The sequence below is a fragment of the Sciurus carolinensis genome, chromosome 19 (genome assembly GCF_902686445.1).
Source record: "Sciurus carolinensis chromosome 19, mSciCar1.2, whole genome shotgun sequence".
Taxonomy (NCBI): Eukaryota; Metazoa; Chordata; class Mammalia; order Rodentia; family Sciuridae; genus Sciurus; species Sciurus carolinensis.
This window is the reverse complement of record NC_062231.1, coordinates 29522341-29536975: the sequence shown is the minus strand read 5'-3', so window position 1 is coordinate 29536975 and position 14635 is coordinate 29522341. Positions and strand designations below refer to the sequence as shown.

The window sequence follows — 14635 nt, the reverse complement described above, 5'->3', positions numbered from 1 at the left end:
GGGAAACCAGGCGAGAGCTCTCCTCCGAGGGAGGCAGGGCAGGGGGAAGTGCTAGGAACTGGCTGGCATGAGTGATAGAGAGAGGGCGTGTGAGGAGATGTGGGCGTCGAAGGCCTGGTTCAGGCGTGAGTCCAGGGCTCTCGGCTGAGTCCAGGGTCAGTGAATCAAGAATCGTGTACTAAATAAGGTGCCTTCAGACAGTAATGCAGCTCTGACAGGACCACATGGGCTCTGGCTGGTGAGAATGGGGTGTGTCACTAGAGGCTGAGCCCTCTCTCCCCGGGAGCCCGATTCAGGGTCCTGGTTCAGTGTTTGTGGCATTACAGAACCTAACGATCGTGAATAACAAGAATCAGCCACACAACCCCAGTGAGAGGCAGAGCGACTGGACCTCTCGAGCGTGGCCGCTGGGAGTGTGGAATGGAGAGCGCCTCTGGACACCCAGACAGCTTTCCCCAAGGGCAAACATGACCGACAGTCATGCCCACTGCACTCCTGGCATCGATTCCCCATGAATGAAACTAAAGTTCCTACGTGCACTCTCAAAATGGTAGGGTCATGTCTCTTGCTGAATTTGGGAAGTTTTCAGCCTCTTTTTCAAAAAAACAAAGCATTGGGGCCTATATTCTATTTCCTCTCCTCCTGGGATCCAAGGGAAATGAAGGTCAGATCTTGTCATGGCCTCCTGAGTCCTTTGGACTCAGTTCATTGTGTTTCAATCTGCTTTTCTTCCTGTTATCTGCACTGGATGCTGTCCATTCATCTATCTTCAAGTTGACTGGTTCTTTCCTATCTCATTTCACTTCTGCTATCCAATGAGGGTATTTAAATTTTTTTTTTCAGATATAAAATTTCAGATCTTCTCTAGATCTTATATTTTGTTGCTGAGATAGTCTGCTTTTTGTTTCAAGAGGATTCATGATTACTTGTTGGAGTATCTTTATAGTAGCTGTTTTTAAATATTTGAAAGCCATAACCTCGGTGTCATCTTGGTGTATCTGTCAATCACATGTTCTGATTTGAGTGGAATGGTCCTGTCTCTTGAGGTGACGAGTTTGGACTGTGTTCTGGACCTTCTGAATAATGTAGTCTATTTTAGGTTTCAAATGCACGTCTGGCTGGCTCTGCGGGGTCGTGGTCCAATGACGTTCAGTCTGTAAACCCTCAGATCTCCTCATCTCCACTTGTGTGCTGCGTAGACGACCAGGTTCCACCGCAGTGACTCCTCCGTGTGGCTGGGTGAGGGTCACCCAGGGTCTCAGGCACAGTCACAGCCGGGGAGGAGCCACTCTTCCTGAAGGGGCTGTGGAGTCACAGTCCTGCCCTTGTGCCTGGAGTCGGTTCTGTCCCCGGGGGTGGCACACCTCCGTGTTCCTGTGACAGGGTGGCACCCTGGCTCCTCCCACATGTAGAGACAGTCTCCACCCAGGAGCAGGGGATGCCTAGCAGGGTGGTGCCCCCGCTTTCGTGGCATCCACCCCGAGAGCAGGCAGGTGTCCACCAGTGGTCTCTGCACTGTTGGGGTGCACTGTTCCCAGTTCTCTGGGCAAGAGAAAGCAGTTTCCCTGGGCTTATTCCTGCCGGCGTCTTCTGACGTTGCCCGGCTGCAGGGGTCTCAAGCACCCAGGCCGAGGGTATAAAAGACACAAAGGTCCTCACTTGTCCTCTGCTGGGTGACTTTCGTGTTTTACCCAAAGATTTTTATTGTGGTCAGCAGGAGTAAAACATGAACTTTACCCACAAGTGGCAGTACATCCTTTTGATGCTTACCCAGGATTTCTAAATTTTTTATGGACAATACCGAGTCATATTCTGACTTATGCCACTGGCCTCTTGGTTTCTTAGGGTAAATTCCCACAAGTGGAAATCTCAAGTCAGGACGTGCTCCTGTACAGCTGCATCTCTGCGATTCTTGTTAAATGGTTTTTCTTTTTAATACTGGACAGATGAATACATGAAAGACTATTCAATCTCAGCTACTGTTTAAAAATTGCAAGCCGTTGGCCTTTTTGTATTTCTTTAGTGAATCATCACTTCCTTTCCTACTGAGGTGCTCATCGCAGGCTGCTGGTTTGTAAGAGCTTTGTGTACAGGGTATTAACATGCTGACTGCCACGCAGGCCGCGAGCACTATTCTCAGTGTGACCTTTAGTTGGATCTGTGTGGGTTTGTTACGCACCAGGTCCAGTTTTTTATGTAGTCACGTCTGTCGGTTTGTATTCATGTCTTCCTCTTGGGTGGATCTGTGTTCCAGGCCCGGCTCCAGGTCCAAGCTGGTCCCCTCGCTTTTGCCGCCTTTTATAGTTGATATTCCAGGAGGGAAGATTGAAACCCACACAGCTGTGTCTAAACCACAGGAAGACGGCCCAGCCTGGGGGTCTCCTGGGTCACGCTTTGCCTAATCAGAAGGGAACAGTCCTACAACACACAGGCCCCTCCTGACTGGGCCCGAGGGACATGGGCCCTGCAGAGCCCTGCACGCTGGCTCTCACGGGCGCGGTGCTTGGCTCTGGGAACATCACATAGCACAGTCAAAAGATGCGGCCCCCGGGTCTGTGTATGGTTGAGAATCAGGAAAGAATAGCACTCGGCAGCTTCAGGTACCAATTTTCTGACGGGCAGTTTCAAGAGTTGTCCCTAACTTTTTCTCAAGTTGAGAGAGGGTGGTCTGTAGTTCCCTTACTCTGCCATTAAGAATCAGTTTTAGTCCTGTCAGACACACGGTTCTCGTAAATATTTAAACGTTCCAAAGCATGGTCCTGATGCCCGTTTCTGCCTGCGCCCCATGAGCTGACAGAGCACTCCACACTGTCGCTCCGTGGGAGAGAACCTGCCATCACTTCCCATGGTTTCGCGTTTCAGTTACTGCGATGCTGAAACATCCATTGAGGGGATTTCTGGGATCTCCCATGACGTCTGTGAATGGGCCACAAAACACTGAAGGTTCAGCTCTGCACATGTGGCAAAGCAAAGTGAGGAGGAAATTCAAAGTGGTCTGGGAAGTTCAGAGACAGAAGCTGAACCCCCGAGAGCAGGTCCCCGTTCGGAAGTAGAGGGCAGAGTTCACCTACTTGCGTCCATGTCTTGATCATTAATTACAGTCATTCAATTAATAATCCTGTCCTGAGCTACTCTGCTAACTCCTCATTAAGAGAATCAAAGCCGATAGTGAAAGGAAGGGTCAGAGCACTTTTCCACAGAGCGCAGAGACGAAGTGCAAGCGTCCACGTTGGCTCACTTGACATTCCCCGCAGGTTAGTGGTCTTTTGAATATTGATGCTGCGGAGCAGGAGGGAGGACTGAAGGGAGGCTCCTGGGCCTGCTTTGTTCACAGCCAAAAATCAATACAGCCGCGGCTGCCCCACACGCTTCAGTAACCGTCCATCAATTATTTACAGGCGCTTTTGTTCAGAGTTTGTTTACAAGATTGCTTTGTGACTTGGATGGCTGGCTTCCCCCCGCGCGGCTGCGGGATGGGGTGCTGCATCCGTGCACCTTGCAGCCTCTGCCCCAGGTCAGGAACCCACGCTGGGCGTCCTTCCCAGCAGGGCGTCCCCTCCCACGCACTCCCGGTCCCTGAGACGGCCGCCTACCAGGGTTTCCAGCACTCTGCAGACTGGACGCCAAGGTCACAGGCTGTGCTCCTGAGCTGCCTCCAAGCCCATCTTCACTTTCCTGAAGTCCTGCCTGAGGTCGGAAGCGTGGAGCAATGTGTCCTCAGCTTCCATGGCCTGCATCCACTTAAACGGAGCCCCAGGTCTTTAAAGATGCTTTTGTGAGTGCATCATGGTGCCGACGACAGTGGTCCATCTGGACACACGTGTGCCTGCCTGGGAGGTGACTGGCTCCACCTCAGACCCCAGGCCGCCTCCTCCCTCCCCCTCCTCCTCCCCTCCCTCCTCCCTTGCTGACTCCCTCCCTTCCTGCCTTCCTCCCCTCCTGCCTTCTTCCCCTTCTCCCCTCCTCCTCCCCTCCCTCCTCCCCTCCCTCCTCCCTTGCTGACTTCCTCCCCTCCTGCCTTCTTCCCCTTCTCCCCTCCTCCTCCCCTCCCTCCTCCCCTCCTTCCCCTCCTCCCCTCCTGTCTCCCTCCCCACTCCCCTTCCCCCCTCCTCCCCTCCTGCCTCCCTTCCCTCCTCCCCTCTCCCCCTCCCTCCTCCCTTCCTGCCTTCCTCCCCTCCTGCCTTCTTCCCCTTCTCCCCTCCTCCTCCCCTCCCTCCTCCCCTCCCAGTTCCCTCCTCTGATCCACTGGTCTTCTTCCTATTTGCTGTTTATTTTTTAATGAGTGCTTTATAGAGACACACGGAAGTGAGGTTTGCTGTGGTGCGTCCACATACTTTGGTCGATTTCACTCCACAGTCCCCCTCACCCTCCTCCCCACCCACCTCTCCTCCGCTGATCCCGCTTCTGTTTCATGGTAACACCTTTTCTCATGACTCTGCTCTGGCTCCTGCGTATGATAGAGAACATCCTGGGTCTGGCTTCTTTCGCTTGGCACACTGTTCTCCAGTTCCATCCATTTACCAGCAGATGCCATCTCTTCATTCTTCTTCATGGCTGCATAGCGCTCCCTGGTGTATACGTGCCGCGTTCCTTGATCTGCTCATCTGCTGATGGGCACCCAGGTTGGTCTGTAGCTTGGCTGTTGTGAGATGCACTGCTGCCAACGTGGATGTGGCTCTGTCGCTACAGTATGCTGATTTTCATTCCCTTGTGTAACTACCAAGGAGAGGGACAGCTGGGTGGTGTAGTGGTCCCATTCCTAGGCTTCTGAGGAAGCTCCATGCTGCTTTCCAGAGTGACTGCTTGATTTGCAGCACCAGCAGTGCATGAGTGAACCTCCCCACAGCCTCACCAGCTTCGGTTATGATTGTGTCCCAGTCATTGCCGTCTGTTGGAGTGAGCTGCAGCCTTGATGTGGGTTCCATTTGCGTTTTTCTGATTGCTAGAGCTGCATGTGTTTTTGGGCACGTGTGTTTCTTCTTTTGCCCGTTGACTGGTTGGTTGTCACTTGGAATTGTCTGCACCTCCTGGACATTGATCCGGGGAGGGTGGCTGGCCCAGAGCTCCACCCTGTGGCTCCCTCCTCTCCTGAAGCCCCAGGGTGAGGAAGGGCGCCTGGTTCTTTTCATACGAAGTGACCACACGGCTCGTTAAGGGCACGTGTTTCCCTGACTGCTGTGCTGGGTTTGGGATGTGGCTCGTCCTTGTGAAAACGCAGGCTGGGATCTCTGTGGTGTTGGGAGGAGCCCCTGGGACGCTGGAGGTGGCTGAGGGATTCAGGCATCCCTGGCCAGCCCCCGCCAGGACTGGGTTAGCACTTTTGTGAGCGGGGCTGTTTGCGCAGCTCCCTGTCCCTCGCCAGGACCGTGGCTGTGGCCTGGGACGGTGCAGCCCCTGGAACCACGAGCCGCAGTAGGCTTCTCTGTAGGGGCCCGATCTGGGGCGCTCTGTTCCGCCACAGAGCTCGGGCTGCGACAGGCTGCCCATGTGGCCGCCCCCCTTGCAGGTGAGTGCAGAGCTCTGGAGGCCCCGACTCAGGCCCGCTGGCCTCCAGGTCTCAGCACCCGCTCTCTCGCCCTCCCGAGGAGCACCTTCAAGGTCACCCACTTCCGTCCTGCAGGACAAGGACCAGCAAACTCCCTGCAAAGGGCCCTTCCAGCCTTTGTGGGCCGTACGCCCTGTCGCAGCTGGTCCGTCATTTTGTTCTTGTACAAAAGCAGCCAGAGATAATTCACAAACGAATGGCAGGCCTGGGCTCCAACTCATCTCCAGCTACAAAATGAGGCGTCCCAGATCAGACCTACGGGCCTCGGCTTCCCACGCCCTAGAGAATCTGCGTGCTTTAGGTACGTGGTTTGAGACTGCTTGGCCGTCTCGAGGGCCCCGACATGGAGAGTCGGTCACCAGAGTAGCACTGGATCCATCCTTGACCACTGAGTCCCTAATAGCCCCAGAAACCGTGCACAGAAGCATTCTGCAGTCCGGACCGCACGCCCACGAGACAGGCACGCTTGGTCAGGCCGTCCGCTTCCAGGAGCCAATTCTCCAACCGAGACGAACTCTGAGCCCACAGGCAAAAATTCAAATGAGGGGAGCAGCCCAGTAGGGCAGGTCGGGCTGGGCCCTTCCTCCATCAGTCTAGGGCCCAGTCACCTTGTTCTGGCACCGTGGGAACCACGCGCCTGTGCTGGGGTGCAGCTGCCCTCCTCCAGCTCTGGCCAGCGCCTCTGATGTGCGCAGGGCCAGTGGCCTGCCCGGGACGAGAGTGGCGACAGAAAGCAAGTAGTCCAAGTCCAACCCCAGAGCAGTCCCATGTTTTAAAGTACCACCCCAGGCCAACCGTCTCCTCAGGTAAGTCAGGTACTTGAACTCAACTAGAAACAGTCACAAACATCCCACCCACTTGTTCCAGATGTCGGCGGCTCGTGCTCTTCACCAGTTCCCGGGCACATTCTGGGACGGCAGCAGGGTGCGGATGCTGGGCACATCAGATCCCCGCCTGGAAGAGCAGGCTCTGACACTGCCAGGTTCCCAGGCTGGCCCTTCCCAGGGCACGTGGGCACAGGACGCGACGGGTTACCTTTAGAGTTCTCAAAGCGAGGTCAGCCTGCGATCGTGTTCCGTCGCCACCCCGAGTGGACTTCCCGGTGATGACCAGCCCTGAGAGTCTGGGCTGGCTTAACTGGGCTGGCCTTGAAGCCGTGCTCCATGGGATGGGAATACACACGGAGACCGTCCACGCGGAGTAGAGAAACGGATTTGTTGGTGGAAGGAGAGAATTTTGCGAATGGTCGGGGGAGCCTGGGAGGGTGAGCCCTTGCTCAAGGTGTGAGGGGTTCCTCTTCTCCAAGGGCACGGGAGGACGGGTGTGCGGCTTAGAGCTTCCGGGCCTGGGCGGGTCTGAAGTCTGCCTGCGTACTGGCCCCTCTGCCGGGTCCCGCGGGCAGCTCGGTGCTCTCAGAGGTTGGTCTCAAAGGGCTCTTGGGAGTGCAGACACGGTGCCACTGTGCACCCACAGCTGACAGGACAGCCATCCTCAACTCCCTGGGCATCTTGAATAGACTCTGTAAAAATGCAGAGAAGTCACCTACCTGCTGTCCTCCAGGCAAGGAACAGGATGATAACCTGAAGGGCGTCTCCACGGAGGCCCCGCCAGGCTCACCTCTGAACTAGGTGGGAGGCCCACTCGGAAGCCACAGTGCAGCTCTGAGCTATTCCTCAGGTGCACCGCGGACCCCCTGGAAGTTGCTGGCTCCCTGGAGACGAACCCAAGGCGGGCAGTGTCTTTGTTGCTTGACCCTCTTTGGGTGCAAGATCTCGGGTGCATTGGTTTGCAGAAAAGTAGTGACCCAAACACAGGCATCAATTTTGCCATATGGTCACATCCTTTGATTAATTGGCACGTTTAAAGTGAGTCATTTTACATGCTTATGTCTAAAAATCTGCAAGTTTGGCTGTTAACCCAGTCTTTTTTTTTTTTTTTGTATCAGTAATGAACTAAATTATATACAAATCTAAGACCTCAAATAGCTCAGAGCAAATATCTGTATTTCTTCCTGGAAAATGTTAAATAATAATAGCTTACTTAGCAATTTGGCATTCACTTCTTATCAAGAGATGTCAAGTTCTGACAGACTTCAATCATAGGACACAATCAACTTCTAAGGTCAGCCATGCCCAGATGACCAGAAACAAACTTCTAGTTTTATTTAAGTGCCTATAAAATGGATCTAAAATGTTTTCTCATATTTATTCCACATTGATGGGTAATATAGTCAGATTTGAACAATACTTAGCTTTGTAAAAGTACCGAAAATAAAAAGCCACCTTGATTGATGAGTTTTTGTCAGACTTGTCTAAGTCAATAAATTCCTTCAGAAAAAAAAAAAAAAGAAACAAAAAACCTTCTCTGTCAAAGAAAAAACCTAGTTCCTGTAAGCCAGATATGAACCTAGTATGGTAATTCTGCTTTTCATGACTTGATGAAAATTCTAAACATAGTATAAAAGAGGAAGGACTGCCTGTAACTGGGAGTGAATTGTAGCGATGGGTACTATACCTAGAGAACAATGATAGCCTTGATAACAAAAATGTTATTTTCTGTCCCCAGCAGAATGAACAGTTTACTTAATAGTAAAAATTCTGGTGGACGAGCCAGCCAAGTGCAAACAAAATCTAGCAAACACGTGGGTATCACCAACGTATGGTCCTTGTGCAAGAATGGAATGCAGTGACGTCACCACCATAGATAGCCCTGCCCTGTGGAATTGGTCCTCCATGGTTGTGGAGGCGGGGTAACTACCGAACACTGTCTCCTGGCTGCTCCTTCACAAGCGCAGTCCGTCCACGCCGGTACAGAGGTCTGCAGTGGGGAACGCGGGCGTTCCCAGCGGGGCCAGCCTGTCTTCTCACACTTCTGCAGGACTGCAGCCGAGCAGAGGGAGACACGTCTACTGCAAAACCACTGAACCAAGGAAAGGCGATCAGGGTTCCACTTACACTTGAAGACGGCCAACAAGTAAGGGAAGAATCAACCCAAGACAAACCCACGTAGAGTCTTACAAACGCAGCGTCCAAACACCGCTGTCCAGAGGTTGACACAGCACTTTCATAAACTGGCATGAACTGCAGGTAAGAGACCTTCTTGAAACACCTTGTGTTTTAAAGGATTTACCCATGTGACTGAAAAAAGCCATAAAAAACCCAACGTGCTTTATTTCTTTTGCCAATGACATGACAGAACTTGGTTATGAAATACTGGAATCGGTAGGCTTACTCGAGACTCAGTAAAAGGCTGTCCGTAGGTGAAAGTGCCCCCGCTCTGCAGACCCATCCACGGACCTTAAAAGGCAAGAACCTCAGATCGTCTGAAGTGAACGTACACTGCGCACACAGAGACCCGTGGAGTGCCGCCGTCTCCCAGCATAGGCAGCGTCTTCAGCAGCTCACGCCTCTGCAGAGCGTCCTAGCTTTCTTCAGTGGCTGGAGGGACAGAAGGAGGCCCCTGGGGAGCCCCGTCCGCGCTCCTTGGGAGAGGCAGGAAGAAACTGCAGACCACGCCTCTCTTCCCCAAACCACTGTGCGGCGATCGGCTCCTGGGCCTCCTTGGAGGTGTGTTCCCTGAGCCAGTGGCTAGATTTCCACTTAGTGAAATCACGGAGCAGAGAGGACAAAGGCGAATGTCACTTCTCAGGGCACACGTGTTGCCCATGTGAATCTGCTGGAATCCAAGAACATTCCTGCCAGCACGGAGTTCCACCGGCGCCCCTCCAGGACGATGGCACACCTGTGTCCGCGTCACCTGGGACAAATTGAACCAGTACGCATTGGACACCGTGCCCAGCAGAGATGACCTTCCTGCCACAGGCCCGAGGCAGCAGGCTCCCCGCACAACCTTTCTCCACGACAGCCTCCGCAGATCAGCTCTCCATGTCATGTGCGTGGCATTTCCTGCTTCAGATACTAAGAAACCCACTGGGGCCCCACTGCATTTGGGGAGGTTTGTGAGGATGCGGTGGGATGAGGAACACTACCGTCCGAGGATCGTGCACGTGGACCCCGCTTTGCTAACGGCACTGATTCTCCCCGTGAAGCCTGCTTCAAAGGACTGTGTGTCGAGATGAGGTTTTTGCCATTATTATTTTTTAATGTAGTTACTGTTTTAAAAGAATTTCATAAAGCTGCTACGTTTGATGGAAACATACATCCACTAAGAAAGAAGTGTGTGTTTTTCACCTTTAAGCAGCTGGGCTCATTACTTAGGACTTGAGAAAAGAGAACAGCAGTTTCTAGTTTGATTATCTGTCTAACCTGCACAATTTTTATATAATGTACCATCTAAGGGGAAAAAACTAAAAGCATAAGATTTTGACATGCCTATACACAGAAGCATCTTCAAGGAAACCACAGTGTTTGAGAGTATGGTCATCACACCTGGACTTCAGGTCCACCCAGCTGTTGGTCTAAACCCTGGCTTCGGCCCTGACATTGGTACATTTATATACTCAACACGGTTGCTCCTATTTTATTTTATACTGCAGCAAATCAGATAAAAAGCTTGTCCTAATGAGCTTGCAACCTAGAGCAGGAGCCGGAAGACTGTCCTGCACAGGATCAAACATAGCACACGTCTGCATGGCCATAGGCCATGCTCCGCCCAGAGGTCACTTGGAGCCACAGCCGTGGGTGACAGGTAAGCAGAAGCTCACTGATGCAGGCTGAAGTCTGAATTTCACGTGATTCTCCTGTGGTTTGAATATTATTCTCCCTTTGGCTTCCCACATTTAAGAATGTAAGCCCACTCTTAGTCTGCGGGCCTTGTAGAAACAGGCCCAAGGCTGACGTGGTCCAGGGGCCACGCTTGCCGCCTCGCTGCCCAAGAAGAGGCAGGACTAAGCAGTAGCCTGCGGGCAGGTGCCGTGGCTGTGGAGAGAGATCCAGGTGCAGGGCCTCAGTGGAGAAGGGGCCCTGGGACGGGGGCCTGCTCTCTGGAGATCCGGAGCATCTCCAGCCCTGACTGCCGGGGTCCGGGAAGACGAGGCTTCACGGTGAGGTGTCGTCCTGGCCAGGCTGAGAGGGGAGATGGGGGGCTGCAGCAGGGCCATGAAGGGGCAGCTTCATGTCCCTGTCAGCCACTGGTGGGGACCATGGTTGGTGACTCAGCAGGAGGGCCAGGTCACAAGTCATCTTGGGGACACTGTGGGGGCTCGACTGGCTGAGCTGCCCCTCACCTGCCTCCTGTGCCTGTTTGTCACAGATGTAATGAGGACAGCAGACAGGGAGCCCCTGCTTTGTGGTGCTGGGGTTGGACAGGCTGTACCACTGAGCTACGTCCCAGCCCTCTTTATTTTCAGACAGGGTCTTGCTAGGTTGCTGAGGCTGGCCTTGAAGTAGAGACCCTCCTACCTCAGCTAGAGTGACTGGGATCACAGGCGTGGCCACCTGCCCAGCTGGACAAGGGATCTGAAGTGTGCTTTCGTAAGTGCACCCAGGCTTGCTATGCAACCACATCCTAGAGGTCAGGTCATGACTGAGTCAGCAAGTCCCAAGGTGCTCGATCTATGGTCATGGCCATGGCCAGGGTGCGGCCCTAGGGACACAGGTCTGAAGTAGAGAGCCATTCAAGGAAGACGTGGACAGGACTGTGTGTCTGTGATGATAGTTGTGGGGGTGGGTGTGCTGAAAACAGTCACCTCTGTTCCTTTTCCAGTTTGATTTGTTAATGACAACAGTGCTCCACTTTAATCTCTGGTCTTGCCAGTGTGGCCTCATGGGGCAATGCTGTTACCATAATCAGAAGGCTCCTGAGGTTGAAGCAGAGAGCACGTGAGTTACTTCCACTCTTGACTCATCCCTCCTGGAGACTTCCAATATGAAAGAGTGGAAATCTTTATATGCTTTGCTTAACAGAAACTTTGAAGAATAAAATGAAGTGAGAAATCTCAGGTAGGAAGCTTATAAAACACGACTGAAAAAAAAGTGTATTGTCTACAGCAATCTTTCCACCTGGGCGCTACTACATTGGAATCAGACAGGTAGGGTTCATCGGGGGACCACCCTGTGCTGCAGAGGATGCTTAGCATGTGACTATGGGGACCACAGAAGCAAACTGAGCGGCATCCCTGGATGTGGACCACCTGTGCTTGCAGCATGCTGAGGGGAACCCTGGATGTGGACCACCTGTGCTTGCAGCATGCTGAGGGGAACCCTGGATGTGGACCACCTGTGCTTGCAGCATGCTGAGGGGCATCCCTGGATGTGGACCACCTGTGCTTGCAGCATGCTGAGGGGCATCCCTGGATGTGGACCACCTGTGCTTGCAGCATGCTGAGGGGCATCCCTGGATGTGGACCACCTGTGCTTGCAGCATGCTGAGGGGCATCCCTGGATGTGGACCACCTGTGCTTGCAGCATGCTGAGGGGAACCCTGGATGTGGACCACCTGTGCTTGCAGCATGCTGAGGGGCATCCCTGGATGTGGACCACCTGTGCTTGCAGCATGCTGAGGGGCATCCCTGGATGTGGACCACCTGTGCTTGCAGCATGCTGAGCGGCTTCCTTGGCCTCTACTTACAGATGCTGGTAGCAGCCCACCTAGCATGGGATGACTGTAAAGTGTGCTCACATGCTGCCCACACTGTCCACATGGGGAGTTGAAAATCACTGCTCTGAAGATTAGCTCTTCACCCTTGCCAGGGAGGTTAAAAACAAGAACATGAAAACTAGAAAAGATCCAACATTACTCACTTCTCTGGCCAAAGCTCAGCTTGGAGCTACCGCACGGCAGGCTGTTACCAGTCTCAGCACAGACAACTTGCACTGGGAGACGTACTCAGCTGGGGAACACAGAAAACCCCGAATTAAATCTAGGAAAAGGAGAAGCGGCAAGATGGCGGGGTGGTGTCTTCCCAGAGGATGCGTAGCTGCCCCTGCCTTGGATGCAGAAAGCTCTGGAGGGAGAACGGACTCAAGGCCAGTTTTTCCACCAGAGAAGGATGACGGGTCAGGAACTGGCCTTCTCCTCTCGTCTTCGTCTAAGGCCACTGAGATCTCCAGCTGACTGCTAACTCTTTCCACATTTGTGTGGGAAATAAAATTCCCACGGGTGGCTTACCACAGACATTATGATGGTGTTTTCCGTCTTCCTGGGTCTCAGTGCTACTGTGTGTGAACTGCTTAAGGACAGTGGAGACCGTTCGGTTGCACAGCTGGTGTCTCCAGGGAGGTCACTGTGCTGCCTTTATGGGACTGCGTTCCTCCCATGCTGTGGGATCAGAACTGACATCCAGAAAGCAAGCCACCGTGGAGGCCAGCCCAGCTCCAGGGGCGGTTTTATGTGCACACAGTTCGTAACAGACATGAAATGTGTCTGACTTGATTAATAAAGGAAACAAAGTTTTACAACTTTCAGATTATACTCAGGAGGCATATCACTGGAAAAAAGAGCAGTCCTAGTGTCAGGATAGCTTGGGGAACTGTATCACCTGTCGACGGCTTTTCCAAGTGCTAAATGAAATGCCACGGCCGCTGAGGACTTAGCTAGACAAACTTACGTCCCAGCGCACCGGCCAAATGCCCTGAAGGCCTGCTTCCTGTGATGCTCTGACTGCACATGAAGTGTGGGTCTACCAAGTGAGATAGAGATGCATTCTTCCAGGAAATCACCTGGCCTCTGCTCATGGTCTTATTTTACATTTATATCTAAAAATCAATACAAATACGATCTTCCAAAATGTTATTCCCTCCCCTACAAGAGCTACAATGAAGAGAAATCCAACACTACTAGATGTAAGGTCTTAGCTCGTTGGAGACTTCGGCATTTAATCGGAAGGACTCAGGACGGAGGATGCCTGAAAGGGGCCGAGTCAGGGTCAGGACCATCGTGGCGTGCGGTCTGCTGGCTTTACGCAGTCAGCACGTTTCCTGGAGGGGCTTGGCCTCCATGCTCCTCCAGCCCTGAGCCCGCTCTCTGGCTACAGGAGTGCACGGCTGCCCTCGGAGGCCTGGAGGACGGCGTCCAGGGCCTCACAGCTCCCAGAACATGCAGATGCTCCACCCTCCTGCAGGAGGGCACGGCGCTGGCACATACGCTACGCGCGCTCCCAGGGTCCAGCTCTTCTCTGCCCACCTAGAGCATCAGACGATGCAGACGCCGTGGAAGTGACGTACACTACACTGCGCAGGGTGTGAGAGGGAGAGGCCTCTGAGCTCAGCACAGGAGCAATCGTCATGCTGAATATTCTCGACTCACGGAAGCTTCTGCCATGGGTGCAGGTCCTGTGGATGCAGAGGGCCAGCGATCACAGCCTCGCTAGGAGGGACAAGTCAGTGGGTAACGGCAGCCTGTGTAGAAAGTGGGCCGGGCAAGCACACGCCTGTAATCCCGGTGACTCGGGGAGCGAGGTAGGAGGAGCCCGCGTTCAAAGCCAGCCTCAGCAGCTTAGTGAGACCCTAAGCAACTCAGAGAGAGCCTGTCTCCGAACGAAAAATACTGGGGATGTGGCTCAATGGGCGAGTACCCCCGAGTTCAATCCCTGGTACCAAAAAAAAAAAAAAAGTCTTCATTTTGATATCATGACTAAAACTAGACAATAAAGAACCGATCGGCTGGCTTACTATTCTATCAGTTATTTGGAATGTGATAATAGCAGCTAAGGTTTTCATTCAATTTAAAATCTACTGTTTTACATCTTGTCACATAGACTGGACCTTTTGTCAACAGCATCATATTCAAGTATGCGTCTTGTAAGATCGTGCCGTCACATCTCCCGTGTCCACGTAGAGAGCTGGCTTGCGTCTGACCTCAGTGCCCGGAGGTGAACGTGTGCAGAACGCAAACCTCGTGAGGGGAACACAGGGCGAGCACAGGCGGCGACTCGGCAGCCGGGCCAGGACCACCGTGCTCCTCTGTCCAGCCGCCACGACCACAGAGCGACCTGGCCTCTGTTTTCATTCAAGAAATACGTGCCCAGGCATTCGGTTGGCCTGGGTCGCCCGACAAGTAAAAACAGACGTGGGCCTGCGAGAAAGGCTCAGAGAAACTGTGGTGAGAGCCGGCGTGGACGCCCCGGCAGGCCTGAGGCGTGGACGCGGGGCTGCGGGTTGATCCAGCAGCAGACGGCTCCTGGAGGCAGGA

At 53.3% G+C, this 14635-nt stretch overlaps 1 long non-coding RNA gene across 1 annotated transcript in view; it reads left to right on the top strand.

The window, feature by feature from the left end:
- Positions 1 to 14251, top strand: part of LOC124970921 (uncharacterized) — a 52395-nt gene extending 38144 nt beyond the window's left edge. The window contains exons 2-4 of the long non-coding RNA XR_007106226.1: positions 8114 to 10192; positions 11494 to 11534; positions 12076 to 14251. This is a non-coding gene — a long non-coding RNA (uncharacterized LOC124970921). The remainder of the gene's footprint in view (positions 1 to 8113; positions 10193 to 11493; positions 11535 to 12075) is intronic.
- Positions 14252 to 14635: the final 384 nt, after the last annotated feature.